Source organism: Myiozetetes cayanensis, unplaced genomic scaffold, assembly GCF_022539395.1.
Source record: "Myiozetetes cayanensis isolate MyiCay16 unplaced genomic scaffold, myiCay2020 scf5-8, whole genome shotgun sequence".
NCBI classification, from domain to species: Eukaryota; Metazoa; Chordata; class Aves; order Passeriformes; family Tyrannidae; genus Myiozetetes; species Myiozetetes cayanensis.
In genome coordinates this window covers 7,081,657-7,101,719 of record NW_026087742.1, presented here as the reverse complement: position 1 = coordinate 7,101,719, position 20,063 = coordinate 7,081,657, and the positions used below count along the sequence as shown (strand labels likewise).

General features: G+C 38.8%; 1 long non-coding RNA gene across 1 annotated transcript; it reads right to left on the bottom strand.

The window, feature by feature from the left end:
• Nucleotides 1-9,436: 9,436 nt before the first annotated feature.
• LOC126649113 (uncharacterized) lies at nucleotides 9,437-19,705 on the bottom strand. Its single transcript, XR_007630972.1, has 3 exons — nucleotides 19,573-19,705; nucleotides 14,107-14,299; nucleotides 9,437-9,498 (listed from the first exon to the last, which is right to left on the bottom strand). It is a non-coding gene; the product is annotated as an uncharacterized LOC126649113 (long non-coding RNA).
• Nucleotides 19,706-20,063: the final 358 nt, after the last annotated feature.

The following is a 20,063-nucleotide window of genomic DNA, read 5'->3' as shown; positions in this document are numbered from 1 at the left end:
TCCCAGTGTTCCCAACCACCAGTCCTGAAACACATGTAGACATGACAAATTTAGCCTCTGTGACCAATCTATCCTTGGTAATGATTAACAAATGCCTGCTGATCTAGCATTCAGTAAATACCAAGACCTCAGTTTTCTGTGCTACTCGTTTTTTTCCCGTTTCCCAGGTGAAGTATTGTTTCACTGGAAAGTAATGTTTTAGTTAATTTGGTAATTTGTGTTACTCTGTCCTCAGCTCTCCACTGAGTTTGGCATGAATGTAGGAGGAGTTCCAGTGTGTATTTGCAGTTACAGCAGAAATGTTTAGGTAAGGCAGCTTTAAATTGATCCTTATGATACTTATGCTGAGTCACTCAGATCTGGCTATAACATGCAGATTTTTAAAGACTAAAGATGAATGCAGATCCCCCAAGATTAACATTTGTCAGTGTCCTTGTGCTTTCTGAACTCATTTGTGTGCAGGCAACCCACAGAAATATGTGACAATGTTCACCCCAATTTATGCTTAGTAAAAAAAACACATTAAGAAACATACACTGAGAATATCTACTACTTAGCATGTATCAACATTGCTTCTTGACACTGTTGTCTAATTGTTCACCACAGAAGCCATCTCTACAGTCTGCTTGCTCATGTTTAACTCTCCAATTCACCCTTTTCTCCAAGTAGAAAATATGTTTGCTTATAAAGCACTGAAAGTCCCAAACAGATGACCTGGGGCCTCATTGATAATCAAGTTCCATTATAAAGCCCCATCTCTTAACGATTTATCAGCCAGCAAAGACACCTCCTAATGATAATTTCCTGTTCTTCAGTAAGCCCTGTGTTTCAGGGCTGTTTTACATAACCAGGTAAATGACACTGACTGTAACCTGTGTCTGTCACATGGAGGGAGAAATGTCTTCCTCTTACAAAGAATCTATCCACTTTCATTTGCTGCATCATATTTATTCATGGGTCTGATAATTAATTCTCTTTATTTTATAGCTCCTGCCAATGTTATCCTCATGGAAATCTGGTTTACTTGTTTATATTAACTAGGATTGCTCTGGAGCTCTTTTTAAAAGTTTCTGTCATACTTACCACTTTCTTACCTCGGATACCCAGGATGATACAAAGAATATATTGCAAACCACAGTTAGCAGTTCACCAGTTTCATATTCATGGGTGAATGACACCTGGCCCCGGCAATTCATTCCTATTCATTTTTTAAATTTGTTTTAAAACCTTTTTAGTGAGGTTTCATCTCAAGACAGTTTCTCTCTCCATCCCCTTGTGCTGTGGAGCTCCTGATCTGTGACACAAGCTGCCTTGAGCTGTGACAAGTGTATTATCTACACATGAAGCAGAGGTTTCTAACTTAGCAGAAGCTGGGAGCTGCTGTCTTCCTGAGACCACCTGTCTGACAATATCCTGCCTTTGTGGTGGGTTGACTCTGGCCAGCAGCAAAGCCTCCAACCAGTTATTCACTCCTTTCCACACCTCCAGTGGGATGGGGGAAGAAGTCCAAGAACAAATGCTGAATAGGTTGAGACAAGAACAGTTTCGGAAGTAAAGCCTCACAGAGGTTACCATGGAGAAAATCAACTCCATCCCAACCAGGCATGGCACAGTTTTGTAAATTCAACACAAACCACCAAATAGGCACTCTCTTCATTGTCACTGCTGGGCAGTGAAACTTGGGGGTCTGTCTGTGAGTCCTTGTCCCGAACTGAAACAAAGCCTGCTGTTCATGGTGGCATGGAGCAGGCAGTCCCCAGCAGGAAAACTGAGGCTTCCTCCTTTCCTCCTCCCTTTTTTTTTCCTCACTAACTAGGAAAACCTAGAGGTAAAAAACCCCATAAAATTGTGTAGTCCTCTCGTGCTTGGTCCTGAGGACAAAAGGAATAAGCAGCAGGAACTCTGAGCCCCCACCTTACACAGAAACAATGCACATGTTTGTTCTGATGACAGCATCTCATTTCACTTCTATGGGAACTCAGGCAGAGCAGGAGCCAGTTTTCCTTCCAGGAACATGTCACAGCAGAGGGGATAAGAGTGGAATCAGCAGCAAGATACAAACTTCCATCTCTCACTGTGTCCAGTATCATATTCTCGCCCCACATATTCATGGATTGACAAGGACTAGCTTTTTATGCTGATTATTTGGTCATTCATGACTCCCATGAAAAAAAAGTACCAACAAACAATAAAAGCAGAATCCAAGCACTATTGCAGCAAATAAATTAAGAAATATAACACATTTTTCACACCGCTATTGTTAACCCTCTCCCCTTGTAGCAGGGAAAAATCCAGCTTTCAAAATTGTGATGCGTGCATGTTGCCAATATAACGATCTTCTAACATGCAAAAAAGAGGCCAGGAAATGATTTAAAATGCCATAAACTTCTTCAGAACAGGTTTCCTGCTGATATGCCTTTCTCCCTGAAGTGCTCCCCATGCTCATTCTGAAATATTCATTGCCCTAATGATTTCTTCAGGCACTGCTCCTGTACATAAAGATTAGTTCCTCCTATCAGGAAAGAAGCAATTCCAAGGGAACTGTTATAGAAGAAATCCACAGGATCCAAAAATATATGCAAAAAATGTTTGCTTTTCTTTCTTTGCACCTAAGGAGTTGATTTTAATCTTTATTTTCAGATGTCAAACTGTACTGTTATGCATGTGTTTACAAGTAGAAAAACCTATTTCTGACTTCTTTTCTTTTTTTTTTCTAGAGCTGTTATACATCTCTATTTTACCCGTGATCTTCCTTATTTCATGCACCTGTACTGTGCCCTTGCAACACTGCAGGGCAAGACACCCTGGAATTCACAGGATCATCCATTCTCTGGACACTTCTGCAGCTCTCAAAGCAATTAAAACCATGTTTCATCTGTCAAACTGAAACCTTTCTCCTCCCCGCTCAACATTTGCTTGCAAGCTCCCTGTGTTTTTAGGAAGTCTGTCCTTAACTGCTGACACCTTTAATACATGGTGGCTGATTTGGAGTCTAGCTTGCTAGGAAAGAGAATTTTTGGTAACTCTAGCAATGGAAACACAGGAGTCAAGGTGTCCAGTCAACTGTTCCACAAGAAGGTGATGGAGGAGGGTGAGCCACGGCTCAAGAGTGTTCAGTTGTGCACCTTGAAGCCTGTTTCTACAGTGGAAACATTTCAGCTAAAGAGAGTTTTCTACTCTATGCCCACCTGTTCAGACTTCTGCACACTAAATTTACTGAAATGAAAACAGATAAGTGTTTTATAGAACACATAAATCATTAAGGTCTAGTTCAAGCAATGACAAAGCTCCTCAGTGGGATGAGCTCCTGAGTGTTGTAGAAAGCATGAAGAGTGCAAGAATAATATTTGGTAAATGGCTGGTCCAGGATGACTTTTGAATGGAAAACTACTTGGTGAGCAGCATGATTGTACTTACACAGAAGAGAAAGAGTGATGAGCTAAAGCAGAGCCACAAACACCAGCACCAGACATCTTGCTCACAAGTGTTTCAGTGGCCCATTAACAAATCTGGGAATTGGTCTGCTCCATGCACTTCACAAGCACTACAAACAGCTTATGATGGAAGGAATACAGCACAGACCTCTAATGCCAGGAGCCAGCTCCCAAGCAGGCACATTTAAATAATCTTTTCTTCCATATGTTTGGTGAGACAAGGGAATGGATATTCACCTGTTCCCACCGTTTCTCCAGGGTTACGCTTCATATCATTAGTAGTCTTTTGAACACCTAATTAAAAACCACAAATCACTGAAGTTCCATACAGGACCAGGGAGATCATTTAGCTGTTCTCAATGAATAGAAATATGAAGCATAAGAAAAAAGCTAAACAAACACTCATTCCATATCAAAAAATGACAGCGTATGCAAAATAAACTGAAAAGTGTATGAAGAAAAATAACAGACAGGTATAAACCAAAAAAAAATACCAAACCCCTGGAAATTACTAACACCTTCCTCCACCCCAGACTGAGCAGGTTAATTCCATGAAAATTTTAATTAGTTAAAAGTCAAATTCCTGCTGAAAATACAGATATTAAATATTTGATCAATCATTGCTTTTTATAAAATTATATTGGCCACAAATCAATCAATTAATTTGAAAATATATTGGTCACAAATCAATCAATTAATTTGAAAATATGTTTCACTTTTTTTTGCTATATTAACATAAAGTTAATTTTAAACCCTTAATTTTAGACGACAATAACCAAGTTTACAGCCCTAGGTAAAAATCAGAAACAAAACCTGTAACCAACATGAAACAAAGAAAAAGATATAGCTTTTGTATATCAGGAAGAGAAAAAATCCATTCAGTGACAAAGTAGGCCCTTATTAACCATAGGCAGAAAAATCAGAAGTAGTGGTAAATAAATATACACCTCTCAATTTTCAATTGTAATTGGTACAAAACAAGAGGAGGTTTCCATGTGTAATAAAATGTTATGGCAAGAACACCAAGCCTAATACAGGGATGGAAAAAATCATTAATATAATGAGAGAATATGGTACAGTAGCAGTATCTGTTTTACAAGTACTATGCTTTAACCTCACTGGAGTCGATGTTTTCAAGGAAATTGAAGAATTTCTGAAGAGTTTTGAAGAGTTCATCCTGCAAACAAGGAACCTTGGCTTGAATCAAAGATGTGAATCAATATGAAAAAGTTTTAAAGGACTTAAAAAGTCAAGATCAAATTTTGAAATTAGAAAAGGTTTCTGACAAAGAGATTGCTGGGGGTAGTAAACAAACACTGTCTTGACTCAGACCTTACACAAAAAATAAAAGCCGGTTCCCTCAAGATTCTATGGTATCAAACCCAGAAAATTTAATGCTAGTCATGAGACCTGGTTCTTAGTTAAAGATACAGTTCTGTTATCTCTTTCTGGGCATGATAACATGCCTAGTTTAGATGACAATGCCATCAGTGGAATATAATAATATAATAAATAATAATAATAATAATAATAATGGCCAGTCTTCGCGAGCGAAGATCCGGGGAAGGTCTTTCCACCTTCCAGCCTGCGCATTGGATTTTTTAGGTGAGACACAGTGTGCGCGGAACTGAGCCCACCCTTTAATCCTAAGGTTCATCTGCCGGGGCCAAGCGAGCTTGGACGGTGGCAGCGAGGTCCTTAGGACGTAGGTGGGTTGCCTTTAAGGGCTAACGAGCCCCACCTGCCCGGGAGTGGCCCTGACCGGGAATCGAACCCGGGTCTCCGCGGTGATAGCGCGGCGCCTTTACCACTAGACCACCAGGGGCTCGCTAGTGGAATATAACAACATTTCTTAAATGCATTTAACCTCTTTCTAGCTTCTTCTTGAAGATTTTTAACAAAAGATTAACAAGGCACAATAAGTGGAATAAGAGCTGAATCACTGGCAGATCTCTAAAAATCATAAATGGTTATAGACTGTAAATGCATTGTTAGCAAAGTTTAGTAGGGATAAACCCATCCTCCAAAATTATTGAATAATTTTATCAGCAGTCTAGGTGATGCCTAGTGATGTCTGCAGAAAGCACGAAGATTACAGTATAGTAAGTAATAATACCCCCCCCTCCAATTTTCTGCCACAGAAAGGCATGAACTGAGTTCTTAGGATGTTATTAAAACAACAGTGTGTATTAATAAGGTAAAACACAAGGAAATACACTTGGTAATAAAGAATGAAGTGGGATTTTAGTAGAGTTCTAAGAAGATCCCCAAAATAACTGAGAAAGGTGTGCCATAAATTCAATCTGATTTATTATGGAGAAGAATAAAGATAAACCTTCCCAGAGTATGTCCCTTAAGTGTACCAGAGTTTGCTGCAGAAAACTTGCACCAAAGAAAGTCTTTTGAGTCTTTTTTTTTCCATCCACAACATGTACCCCCTGCACATGCCTCAGATTTTTGTGCATGTGGTAGCTGTCATGACTTTCTGCATATAGCTCATAATCCAATTCCGTCATGTCTGAAAAACTCCATTCAGAATGGGGCCCACACGTGCCTGGAAATCCTGGCCAAAAGAACAAGTTCTCAAAACTGACAGGACAAGACTTCCAGGTGGAAAAATAGTGTATAACTGGAGAAAAACAAAATGAAAATCAATACCTGGCTTCCTCACACCCAATAAGCTGTAGAACCTGGGAGGCATAAAAAAGTGAAACAACATTAGGAACGTGTTTTTGCCTCTGAGGACAAGATGTCCACAGGTGCTAGGAGGTTCCAACACTTGGTGCCTGTGCCCTAAGGTGAGATTTTAGTAGAGTTTGATGAAGATCCCCAAAACAACTGAGAAAGGCATGCCATAAATTCAGTCTGTTTTGTTTACTCTGGAGAAGAAGAAGGATAACCCTTTCCAGAGCATGCAGAGTACCTATACTTTAAGGTAACCTGAATATCCGCAGTATCAGAATTCACCCACAATACATGAGGTGAAATAGCTAAAAATGTGGTAAATTTAGCATCCAAATAAGGAGCAGTTTCCGTGTATTGAGAGCTAATAACAATTTAACCTGGAAGACACCAGACTCACTCTTGCTTGGAGTATTTAAAATAAAGTTTAATATACTTTAATGCATCTTTTGAAGATGAGATGGTTGTGTGGTATGTGTATAAGGAAGCTCAGACTGCTGACAACTTTATTGGATTAAATAATTCAACTAGCATGTAATATGAACCATGCATTATGACAGGACCAAATTCAGAACTTTCCTGATAAAAAGCTGTACTTTCAGTAATGACTTCTTTGCTGTGTCCTTAATGTTTGAAGCATTCTGTGGCAGAAAGGAATCTAAGGCAACCCTCAATTTAGTGGTAAAGGCACATTTCAATTACCCCAGTAGGTCTGGCAGCACTGAGGGTTGTTAACCATTTTCATGACCACGATATTACAAAATCAAACCCTCTCATAGCTGACAAGTAAAAAGAGTGACTGGTAATAAACCATGGCACTGCTCAAAATGATGAGCTGGTTCTTCCATTGCAATAAATCAGCATCGTTTCATTGGCAAATGAAGTTTTATAGATTTATGCCAGGTAAGGGTCTGACTAGCAGTTTGTATTCTGAAATCTGGAGAAAACATTTTTCTCAGTTTCACTGTGTCTCATTCGTCATAAAAACACAGTAAAACATTCAGGAAGATTATTTAATACATTGTCAAAGTGAATGCATCTCTGTAAATCAGTCAGCATGGCTATGTCTCAGGTGATACTAGTGTTGCTAAGGTAACTACTAATTTCCACCCTAGGGTAAATAGTTACATAAAGCTGACAGCTTATTCAATTTTACATGTTAGACTCTGGGGCAGAGCATGTCTTTTATTTCCTCCTGTGATATTGACCCTGGTTCACTTGTGCACCCTCTTGGCTGCTTAAAAATCCTTTATCCTTTAACCTGTATTGCCTGCCAGAAAAGGTATCAAGGTAACAGCCAGCAAATCTGCTCCCTCTGGTCTGACACTTTCTCATATCCTTTGCTTTTTATTTCGTGTCAGATTATGAGTCAAATTCTTGACTCACACACTGAAGCTTTAGAAACAGCACCTCTAAGATATTGTGTAGCTGTGCTTTAATTAATGCAATAGGCTCCTAACAACTCAGTTTTCCCACTTAATTTGAATCTCTGATAAGTAAAGCTACTTGTTTTTCCTTTGACACTTGTTGCGCTCTGGTGGGCAGCTGTTAGTATCTTGTTGAAAAAAGCACACAGCAGTACTTGTGTGTTTATTGGAACTCCTCTATTGTTTTCAAATGTAAAGTGTTCAGTGGCAACAGCAGCTTAAACTATTCCTTCTCCTCTCTCATGGTGCACTTTGCTTTCTACTGCTGGTACTATCGTTTTCCAGTCTGTACTATATTTCTGATTAGGATTCTCTCTTAAAAATGATAAAACCTTCCCTGACTGCTTTTCTTATTAGCCCAAATCAATTCCTTGATCGGGTTGAAAGAATGGCCCTATAAACAGGCATCCTAATAAAACTGAGGATGGCATGGCAACAGGAAAATGGGGACATAAGGGGACAAGGAAAATCAAACCTAGCATTTGAGTTTTACTACACTTACACTGAGGTATCCCCAAACCCACAGTTCATATTTTTGAATTCCACATGACCATTTTCTTCCTCTCTTAAGAAGATGCTGGACTGCAGCTTTCATATTTAGGTCTTGCCTCAGCTTTTGATTACATGGCCTGAATATGCCTAGAACACATTTTCGGAATGTGCTATTCTGATATAATGCATCTGTAACTAAATTCAGGCATACCCTTTGAATTACACAGAGTGGCATCAGTTTACATCAGCAGGGAAACTGACTTAAGAAGATGCAACTTAGTAGGGCAACCACCACCTGCACACCTGTCAGGCCTGCACAAAGAAATGCTGAATAATCACTGGCCTATAGCTGCTACATGAAATTACTTTTAGATACAATCACTTTATGCTATAAGAGGCTTAATCTTACTTGGAAATACAGTGCAAAGAAAAAAAACCAACTAAAAAAACCAAGCCTAAGTTTACAAGAAAAAAACTTCACGTCATTTGCAAAAAATAAATTTCTGAAATACTGATAAATTTGCACACACCGTGACTGACAGGAAAAACAAAAGCTTCTTTTTTTGCTTATGTTAGTGGGAAATGAAACAAAACTAGATAATTTTCCAGGTGTGGAATTAAGCTGACTTAAATACCTGAATTTCATACCTGTTTTTAACATGCTTGCACGAAAGAGGCTTGTACTAGTTATTTGTCTGCCCACATCTATACATTCATCACTTTCATGCTGCTTATTTAGAGAGCAAAAGACATAGGATGTGTACTAAAAGATATGGCTTCGACAGCTTGTCAGGTGCCTTGTTTCCTACTGAAACAGGGAACTAATGATTGTCTCACACCGAAGACGTAATCCTATAAACCCTAAATTGCAACAGTGGGAACGTGGGATTGAAAAACTTTTTCACGAGATTCAGGAAAATGTTTTAAGTTCTAAATCAGAAAATTATTGCTTTGGGGAGAGACGGATCCCCAGTTCCAACCTCACACGCGGCATCGGTGATTGAATGCAACGTCTTTATATTTGTGAGGAAATATCACGGCCTCTCTCAAGGAAAAGCAGCCCAGCAAACTGCCTTTGGTTTGTTTACCAAGAGTGGCTGAGGTCTGTGGATCAAAGCTCCTGGGAGGTGCGAGGAATGCGAGTGTTTATTTGCTCAACCCCACTGCCCTCTGGAGTCTTTCCCTGAGTGGTTGTTTTCTGAGCCTGTTTAGTCTTTGAATTCTGAACCAATATTAGAGATGATTTTATTAGGCAGACGGATGCCCTTAACAAACCAGACTGGAAGCATCACTCCCTTTGACGTAAATTTATGGAGCAGTTGTCAGATGTAATGACTTCCAGTCATCCCCACGTCGAATCTGAGGCTGTGAATTGTGTAATAATAAACTCAGTGTTACATTACCTGTTTCCTGAGCCATGGAGTGTCCTGCATCCATCTTGTAAAGAAGAGATCTCAATAATCCTAACAAAAATGCTTCGAAAATTAAGGTTCGCTTTTCAATGCCCATATAATGTGTACAGACTGAATGATCAATTAAGTTTCCTGCAGTCATACTTGACTTTTAAAGGGAAACTTTCAACATAAATCCTCCTTCTTTAGTTATTTTTGTGATTATCACAGTTAAAACATCCCTTTAAAACCAAACCCAACAAAATCCCAAAGGTTTAGAGCATTGATTTTCATCTCTGCAAAGTGAGTAGAATCAAGGCAAGACATAGCAGAAACAATTCTTTAAAAAAAGAAAGTAATTTACAAATTCCTTAGACTTAAGGTCATACTGCCAGAATGAAAATGGATACAGGTGTTTCCTTCATGTGCTGAATTTTCCCAAAAATTATTCAAATAAATAGATTTTTATTTTTTGAAGGAAAAAATTATAAATAATACATTTCACTCTAACTTCATTTTATAGTGCAAGTTAGTGTATGTATAGCCAAAGACTTCATGCAGTATTGGCCTCTAATACTATAGCATTGGCATAAAGAAGAAAATTTTATTAATATAGTGCCTAAATTAACTTATTTTGCAACTGCACATTGATATTCATGTCTCGTGGCACACCCTGAAGAGTGATGCTAAGGGACAAATCACCATAAATACACATTACTGCAAAATTATCACCTATTAGCTCCCTGTCTGGTTTTGCTTCAGAGCCTGGAAAAAGCTTATATATGTTAACCCCAAGTGGACAATATTAATGTACAAACTTATATAAAACCACACTGCCAAGTGCACACTGCTAACAATCAGCAGGGCAGCTTCATCCTTCAGGGAGTCAAGGAGATGGTTAAGAGCAGGAGGTAATGCTTGGTCTGCATGTCCATACAGAATACAGAAATTAAGGGTGATAGCAATAGCAATCAAGATACCAAACCCCAAATCACTCCTCAGCACAGCATGAAGTAGGTCTGTACTAGCATATTTTGGCTCCTGAAGATGTGCTTATCTGCCAGAACATTCTCCATACATCTGCATTTCAATTACACACACTGGTTTGAGAACTGGTGTCACAAGAGTTAAAAGAGGAAGAAATAAGTGCTCTCACATACAGTGAGGTAAAAGGAAATCATATCAAAATCACAATGAGTATGTCACAGCATGAAACAAAATTTTCAGCATAATTAAAAATACATCCTAAATTCCTTGAAGTGATTCAAGCTTTTTCTCTTTCCTGAGGATGACCATAGTTTTACTAATACCTGGAACAGATTTTAAAATTGTGGCTTTCTTACACCTGTCTATGACAAGGAAACCTTCATCAGTGATATGAATAGCATAGAGGAGATCAGCATTAAGCTCTTCAGAAGATAACTATGCCTGAAATAGTCAGATGTAAGAAACTGTCTGTATCTGATCAAAGTCAGCATGACTACATATTGGTTAACTACTACATAGAACAAGATTTGCTCCAATGTATCTTTAGAGGTAACTGTGACCCTTACAATAAAGTATTTGAAAGCATTTGCTAACATTCCAGGACAGAAGACTTGAGAAGTTTCAGCAACAGGAGTCACTCATAAACTTGTGCAATTTTCAGCCAGTGAATGAGTTAGTGATACTTCCTATCCAAGTCCTTCCAAAGGTCCAGGTTCTATTTTATCTGCAGGACACAAATTAGGGTGAGCTCCATCCTCAGTTATGCTGCAAATAAAGGAAAGCTATGTGTGCTGCTTTGCTACAATTTGTCTTTCAAAGATTGAAAGTGTAGTGTCAAAAGACACTACAATGTTTTTTGGAGGACAGTAATTGTGCTGGTTCCTGGCCTACATTCACACCAACAGTAACGTCTAAATGACACCTCCCCTATGTCTGTATCAAGCAATTATGTCTTTTTTTTTTTTTTAATTGGTAAATTATAGACTTGACTGTCTAACAGGCCTTTTCTGATGTTATAAACTTGGATCCTAGAATTCTGTGATCACCAGTCTCCTCTTCACAGTATTATTAAACACATCGGTTGGAAAAACTTTGTAAGTTGTCTGTATCCAACTCCCATCTCAATGAAGGGATAATCTAAATGTAGTTTTTTCTGGAAACAGAAAATCCAAAACTCTCTGGGCAACGAGGTCCATTGTTTAACCATTCTCACAGTGAGGAATTTTTCATCTTAGATCTAATTACAATTTTCCTTCCTGCAGCCTCTGTTCATTGCCTCTTGCCCTTTTGCTGTGAAACTCTGACAGAAGTCTAGCTCCATCTTCTCTATAAATCCTTTTTAAGAAGTTGAAAGTGACATTTAGATCTTCCCCTAGCCTTATGTTCTTCAGTCTGCCACTATTGAGCTCCATGACATTTCTGTCAGCCCGTTTCTCGAGGTTATTGAACTATCTCTGGGTGACAGTCCTTCCCTCCAACTTACTCGTTGGTCCCTGCATTGGTGTCATCTGCAATCTCAACGAGGATTTATCATCGTTCCCACCACTCCACTCATTAATAGAGACATTAATCAGCATTTGCCCCAGTATCATCTGCTGAGGAATGCCACTAATAATCACATGCCAGTTGGACTCCACACCACTGATCATAATCTTTTGGCAGCACAGCAAGTTTTCCATCTGTCCAGCCTATTTTTACCACTTTGGCTGCGGAGATACTACTATGGGAGACCATGGGCAAGGCTCTGCTGCCATCAGAATAAACAACATCCTCTTCTCTCCTGTCATCCACCAAGCCAGTCATCTCATCGCTGAAGGTTGGTCAGACACAATTTTCCCATAGTGAATGCAAAGTAGCCACTACAACCACCACGCTGGGGTTTTTTGTGTGTCCCTATAAACAGCAAATCAATAGAATTTGCTCCATAACCTTATTCAGGGACAAAGGTGGGCTCACTCTCCTATAGTTCTCAGAATCCTTCCCCTTGCTTTTAAGTAGGTAGATTGATTTGCTGTTTTCTAGTAATTTGGGGCATTGTCAAATGGTTACAACCTCTCAGAGGTAACAGAAAGCAGCCTTGCAGTAAGTTCAGACTGCTCCCTCAGCATCCTTGAACATACCCAGTCCCACAGGCTTGTGCTTCTCCTCTTTACTTAAGCTATCCCTTGCCTGGTCTTCCTCTATTAGTCATCTACATTCCCAAAGACACTGGACACTGGATATGTCAGAGGCACGAAAGTCAATCTTGCCCCAGGTAAAGACTGATGCAAAGAAGGCGTATCCTTTGTCACTGCATTGCCTATCCCAGCTCACTTGTTCCTTCTTCGTCTTCTAATAAATTGAAGAAGAAACAACTAGCTTCTTTGCTAATATATTTAACCAAACAACAGATAAACGTTTTTATTGTATTTACACACCAGCTGGGAATGAAACTGAATTGCTGCAGTAAACAAGTTCATTGCATAATTTTCATTGGCATAGTATTTCAACATATGTAATTAATCTTTTTTTGGTATCCCTCATCTACTGTCTGCAGCCTTACTGGTTTACCCCTGGCCTCTCGTAATTTAGTAAATATAACCACCTTTGATACACCATGACTTTCAAATGTTTAGTTTCGCTGCACAGATATTTTACCCTATACATTTACTGTTCAGGCTTAGCTAGAAACAAAAATAAATTGCTCCAAGATTACTTAAACAGAAAGTTCTTAAGCTAAAGAGATCTATCCAGACAGCAAATCAACCACTGGTAAAATAGCAATTTTCTTATTCAGGCAGGCCAGTAATTTTGTGTTTACTGTGAGGCTGGGAATAACAGCTTCATACCGGGCTTTGACCTTAGGTCTCTTCGCCAAGTTTTCTTCAAAGATCTCTAAGGTGAATTGTTATGGTCAGAAGGGTGTGCTTATGCATCACCACAGACACAATTATACTGAGTGAAAACAAAAATCTGCTTTTCTAAAGAATATTAATATTTCAAAAATCAAGCTTTAAAAAAAAAAACAAACCAGGAAAACACCATTTGCAATTGCCTCAGGATCTTTAAATGGAAACTTTAAATCGGCATGCTATGACTGTGCTTACAGGTTGGCTTTAACCCTATGATTTTCCTTTTCCCTACAATACTAGTGCCATTCAGAGTACACAATAGTTCTTTAGAGTACTTTTCATAACAAGTAGTCAACTTTCTTTACTTCTCCTCAGTATAAGTCCCTTTGTTCAGGCTTTATTTACTATGCACTTTATAAATCTGCTCTGATTAGCATCACACAAGGACTCCGTGAGGGAGGAAGAAAGAGAAGTGCATTCTCCCTGGTACCTTTCAATCGTTTCAGAATGCAAGTCCTGCAGATGTAAACCTTTTCACAGTACATCTTCCAAATTATCCACATAAACAACATTGGAATACATAATCCTCTCCATATACAACCCTCCCTTCAAAAACTAGTTTATTTACAGAACAAAAAATTCCCAATTTAATCTCTGAAAACGGGAGGGTGAGTCGGGGGAGGCAAACAAGAACACAACCGTTTGTGCAACAGGGAAAAGAAAAAAGACAAAATAAAACATCAAGTGGCTCCTGAGCAGTTATTTTGTTCACCTAAACCCAGGTATCCTATCTTGCCATATCCATTTACCTGCTGTGATGCAAGTCAAAATCAATTCCCCAAAATCAATTGTGTCTCCTCACCTGGTGTCTCCGTGATTTCCTTTGCCAGTTCGTAGCATCAGTCTTCCTCCCTGTAGGTCTGTAGTCTCCCTCACATCCACAAGTTTTTGCCATTCTCTTTGGTCAGCTTCCAAAATCTTGGTCCTCTATCCTTCAAAACTGTTATCCTCACAGCATTCAGACCAGTTAGCATCTCTCCTTGGTGCTGTCAGGACTGTAAAAGTTAAGGGAGCAATTTAGTGCACAGGAAGGACAGTTTCCTTCTTTGACAGATGTCCAACCAGAGCAGGACATCAAAGCAACAGCCCAGAACTAGAATTGTGAGAAAAACTACAAAAAAACCCAAAAAACCCCACCTCTTTTCATCTCAACTTTCCACCTAACTATGGCTTCGAGGTCTAGAAGCAGAGTTGCAAAACCTTATCAATTTTGGTGAATTTTGTTCATTGTGACCATTTTACAGACAGTATTACAGCCATTTCGAAGTCAACCTGAATTTCTGTACAGTCAACAAAGACTGCACATCAGGTACAAGCCATCAAATTCTCCTTTCCAGCAAAGGTGGATCTCATGTTTCAAAGCGTGGAAGTTATTCACTTCCACGAGTTTTAAAGTGAGGAAAAAGAACACAACATTTGCTCCAACCTCACCGTCAAAAAGGTTGAAATCTTCATGTGTCCTTATTTCCAAAACCCTCAGCCTGAAGATGACATGCTAAAAGTTATATTTGAGGAGAGAGGAGTGAATGAAGTGCTACAGCTGCTACCTCAGTGTCACCAGGCAGCTAGGCACATACCACATAACATTTTGGTGGCACCATTTCATGCTCATTCAGCTCCAGCCAGGATGGAAAAACTCCAACTGGATAGAAAAATTCGAGCTGAATGCATAGAAGTAGAAAATAAGATTATAGAAAGGTTGATTAAAAAAAAAAAAAAAAAAAAAAAGGACTTGCATAATAGTTCAAGAGGACGACAGGCAAGAATGATCATATCACCCATTTGTCCAGATCCCCAGTCTACGGACCTAATGTTCTTTGCAGTGGTGAATTGCCTATTTTAAGCCAGAGGATCATGTATGTAGAAAGCCAGGAAGGTCTGCATGTTGCTTACTGTTTAGACAGTTCATTTATTTTTATGTGTTTTGCTCTGGGCAGCAGGATCAGACTCTGATCGCAGTGAAGTGGCAGCTTTGCCACCGACATGAACAAATAAGAGAACTTCCCTAGCTCTAGGCAAAAATTAGAAAGTATGGCTCTGTCTAGAATATGTAGTTGCCAGGAAAGGAATTGACCCTTTGTCTGTGTTTAGATATTGTGGAACACATTTTGAGTGCCAGTTTGGCATAAAGAGTTGGTAAGCACCACCAGAAATAAAATAATAATTCTAAGGTATATTAGTTCTTGATCTACTAATAACTATATATATAATATATCATACAGCTTATCTGTACATATGTAAACTACTTAATATGTAGCAAGTACCTATATATGCATGCACTTAAGTTATACATGCTACGTGTATACAGTTACAGTCTACAAGGGAAACAAAGCATTTTCTTACATATTAAGGTTTTGTTAATTCTGGTCATTATTTTCTCACTCCTTCCTGACCTTTAGATACAAGGTAGTTCCTGTGAAATGTGGGATTCTGTCTCCTTCTTCAAGATTTCAAGGAGGAGAGGAAAATAATTTCTGTTTCTTCAGCTCAAACATCCTATGTGAAGAAGTTGGGCTAAATGTTTATAACACAAGTTCTTAACTTGTCTTATTGTTGGGGGAGATGGAATCACTCAGTGTGAAATGTAGTGAAAAGTATTGCATTCCCAGGACAAGAAAGTCAAGATGACTTCTTGTTGTCCAGGAGGGAACTAGTGAATGAAATTTCCCTGTGGCCAAAATTACAGATTGCAATGAAAGTTAAAATTTGAGCCACATGTTTCCCAAGTATAATGTGACATTTAACCAAAGAGCTGCACTGAAAAGGTCTGAATATCCTACAACAACACCAGCTTTAGTGGTGCAATGGATGGAAAAGAATAAATTCCTTTTCTGCTACCTCTGTGTCGCTGGGTCTTTGTCAGCCTCATTAATGCAAATAAGGGCCTCTCACTTTCTGACAATCCATCCTACATGAAGACTGGCCAGTAGAATGATTTTGACTGAGCAAGGGATGTAAAGGTCAGAGGGCTACCAAAAGATGAGCAAGTGACTTAGTCACTGGAGGAAAGTGAGAGCAGTTGTACAAAGCTTTGGGCTAACTCAGTCATTTTGTTATAAAACAGCTAAAAAAGAGAGAGAAAAAAGGTAAAAGAGCACTGATCACACACACCTCAAAGCATCACCTGCACATTGACTTTCTGTAGCCTCTTTTCTATCAGAATTATTCAAGCGAGTCCACCACTGGTGGATCTCCCTGTCTATGTGGGTTTAACTGCACAAGGCAGAGTCTATATGCCATGTCATGTTCTGGGGGATCTCTCTTTTGCAGGCATGAAAATAATTCATGAATAGAAAATGGTTTGCAAATTGCTTGACAGATGTTCAGGTAGAGTATCTTTTCGGTCTACGGTGGTATTACAGGAATGCAGTGGGCACTGTAGGTTAGCATAGGAGAAAAAGAAAAATGCTGCCTGAAAATATTACACTCTTTTCACATGTTCCTGGTTTTAGATACAGCAAGTGATATTGATCTAATTGATAAATCATTTATTCCATTCATCCATGCTTGGAAACAGTGGAAATAGAGGTGTCTCATTATGCTGCTCATTTTTGTTTATCCAATATTGTTAGGGTATTTTTACTTACAATATTAAAACAACTGAACTCATTCTTTTTTATTATTATTATTTTTTAAAAAGGCTCATGAAACATTTTTGTACTAAAAAACACGCTTTGAAAGGAACATCTGTTTAAATAAGTACAGCTACTTTTCAAGCTCATTCATGATTAAAACAAAGGAGGAATGTTTCCTTTGATGCAAATTTTGAGATATTTATTTTCCCAGGCCTGTGCATAGAAGGTGGTTAACTCCATTTTTATCGTGTAGGGCAAATATTGACTTGTTCACTTGTTACTTAAAATGTGATGCCTGTCTGACATTTCATTTCTCCTCTGGATTTTCTTATAAACTAAAACATAATTCTTTCCCATTTTTTCTCAAAAGATCTGTACTGCTGGAGTTAACAGTAGACTTAGCATTATGGATTTTAGGAAATCTCTCTCTCTGAATTGCTCCTACTTCATGAACTCCTTTTAATTATTTTTATTTAGAAGGCACCATAAAATACATTACAGAATATTTGACAACGTGACCTTTCTGGACTACATGGTATTTTTTTTATTTCTCATAGTAGATTGCATAAATTAACATCAAATCTTTTTATACCCTATATATATTTAAACGTATATTAAAAGATCAACATAAATGTTATAATTTCATGGAATGGAATGGAATTATTGCTTTTAATTAAATGAAGTGTTTTCAGGACTGGATTGCCATCTCTATTTTTAGTAATATCAAAGTCAAGTTATTGATGCATGAAAAAGAAATCAAAACCTACGATATGTGGAAACCCAAACTGCTAGTAATTAGTGAATATTAGTTCCTTCAGTATTGTGGATAGACTATTGACAATGGTAATTAGATTATAATAGCCCTTATAATTAGGATACATTTGAGCTTACAAAATTTAAAAACTCTCCTTTGTCATACCTGCGCTATATTCAGTAAATGTTAATCCCCTATTATGATCTCAGAAGTGCTTTTCTTCTTAACCAGCTAAAGGAAATGTAACCCTAAGCAATGTACTGCAAGAGTTTTAAAACTGCAGACATTATCAGCAGATGAACTTTTACTTAGATAAAGGGATTAATTGCATGTTTTTTGCATGTGTGAACCAAAAAAACCTGAATGCAGATGTGAGATAGATAGATAGATATCAGGATTCCCTCAAATGAGCACCTGATAGAACCTGTTATGCAGAAAGTATTACCTGAAGGAGCCAAAGGAATAGGAAATACAGGCAACCTGGACATTGCTGGAGAAAGGGGTGAAAATCACATGAAATGTCATGCTGTCTGCCAGAGATAAGGTCCACAAGCTGACCAGAGGCCACAAAGAGTCCTAATGGAAATGGGTCTGCTGATGAGTTTTTATATTGAGAAAAAGAATGATTATTTTGCTGGCATGACTCGGGGATGGCTGTGCCAGGTGAAGGGCTATGGTGAGTACGTGATGTTAAGTGATATTTTAATGTCTATAGATGAAGACCAAGACATGCATGACAAAAATAATTTGGATTTCTTTTTTGAATGTTCTACCAGCAGAAGACATACAGATATTATTCCAAAGAGGGACTCACTTGAGTATATAGGTACTGTGCTGGTGTAAGGATCAAGAAGTAAAAAAACTAAGCCTGAAGATGAGTTATTTGAGACACTGAGATCAAGTCCTGAAAGGAATAGCTTTATATTTTGAGCTAAAATATTATGAAGTTAAAAAAACCCCAAACAAACAGTAGGACTGATGAAAATTAAACCTATAGTGTTTGAGTTTCTATAGAAGACTAGAAATACAGTATGAGAAACAAAGGCTACTTTTATAAATAATGCATAATCACTTAATACTGACCCTCTTTCACAGCTCATGTGTGACGGTTGCCTGATCCCATTAATTTAAAGCAAACTCTGATCTAGGGAAAAATATGCAATGACACATCTACTTCCATGCAGCAGGCAATATTTTTCTGTAATCTGCATTTTATTTCACTATTTCTAGGTCAAAATCCTGACACCAGTGCTCAGGTCCTTCTGATTCTCTCCCTACTCACACTTCCTCTTACAGATCACCACATCTCACTGTGCTGAAAGGCCCAGGGGTTACATTCTTGTGAGATCACTCACTTTTTCCCCAGCTGATGTTAGTCGTTGTTTTCTCCCTTCCATTTTGCATCTCTGTGTCTGCTCAGTAGGCCAACATGTACTTCAAAACTCTGTCCCAGGTTCCTGCCCTAAACTCACCATCCAGGTGGCTTCACTTGTCCACCTCCTGGATTTTTGCCTTCACCTCCTCTTATGCTGCACTAATTCTGGTACCACTCCACTCACACCAGGTTAAAATTAGCAGTAGTAATTCTTTACTCTGCTATTATAAGGCTTTCTAGGGGTCACTCATCAAAGCAGTGAAGCAGATTGAAGGTTCCTAACTTTTTAGATGCAGCTATGAAGAAATAGTTGCATATCCTCAGCACACATTGTTAATGCCGGGCTGTCAGCCTGAAACCAAAAGGAAAGGGAATCCCACTCAGAAAAAGTTACATGCATCCAGCTCCCTGGCTAAGATGATGCCTTCCCTTGTTATTCTACCTGCATTCCCCTGCTCTGAGTGTGTAAGAAACAAGATACTGTTACCCGTGTCCTGTGTAATTCTGAACATTGCCAATGCACATCTGTTCCCAAGGCCATGACCTTTGTGCCTCTCCACTTACCCACTTCTGTGCTTCGGTGTGTGCTGTCAAGCTTGATAAGCAGAAACTCACTGGTTTCTCTTTCCTCTGTCCATTCTCTTCTTCTCCTTTATCCATACAGGCTTGTAAATCTGACAGAGAAATATGGCTTCACATAGAGATGTTTGGAAAACATCTTCCTTGGTTTATAAGTCTTCTCATTACAAGGTGCACAAAGACAGCAACAACGCTCACAGAGGAGAAGGAAAGTAATTTTAATTCTATCAAGACTCCTAATTCAAACTGCTTCAAATGTTAATAGGTTTCCAACGCAATACCAGCTAATCCTACACTGCCAATTTTTATAGTGGGAGAATCACCTGCCCTGACATGTTTAATGTGCTTTTTGTAACCAACCACCTTGAGCCGCGATCTCATCGGTTCTCATTAAGAAAACGAAGTGGATGGAGGCAGGTCAGCCTGTGGACGGGAGTCCTCCGGGGACAGCTGGATGCTGCAGCACGCTCCCGGCA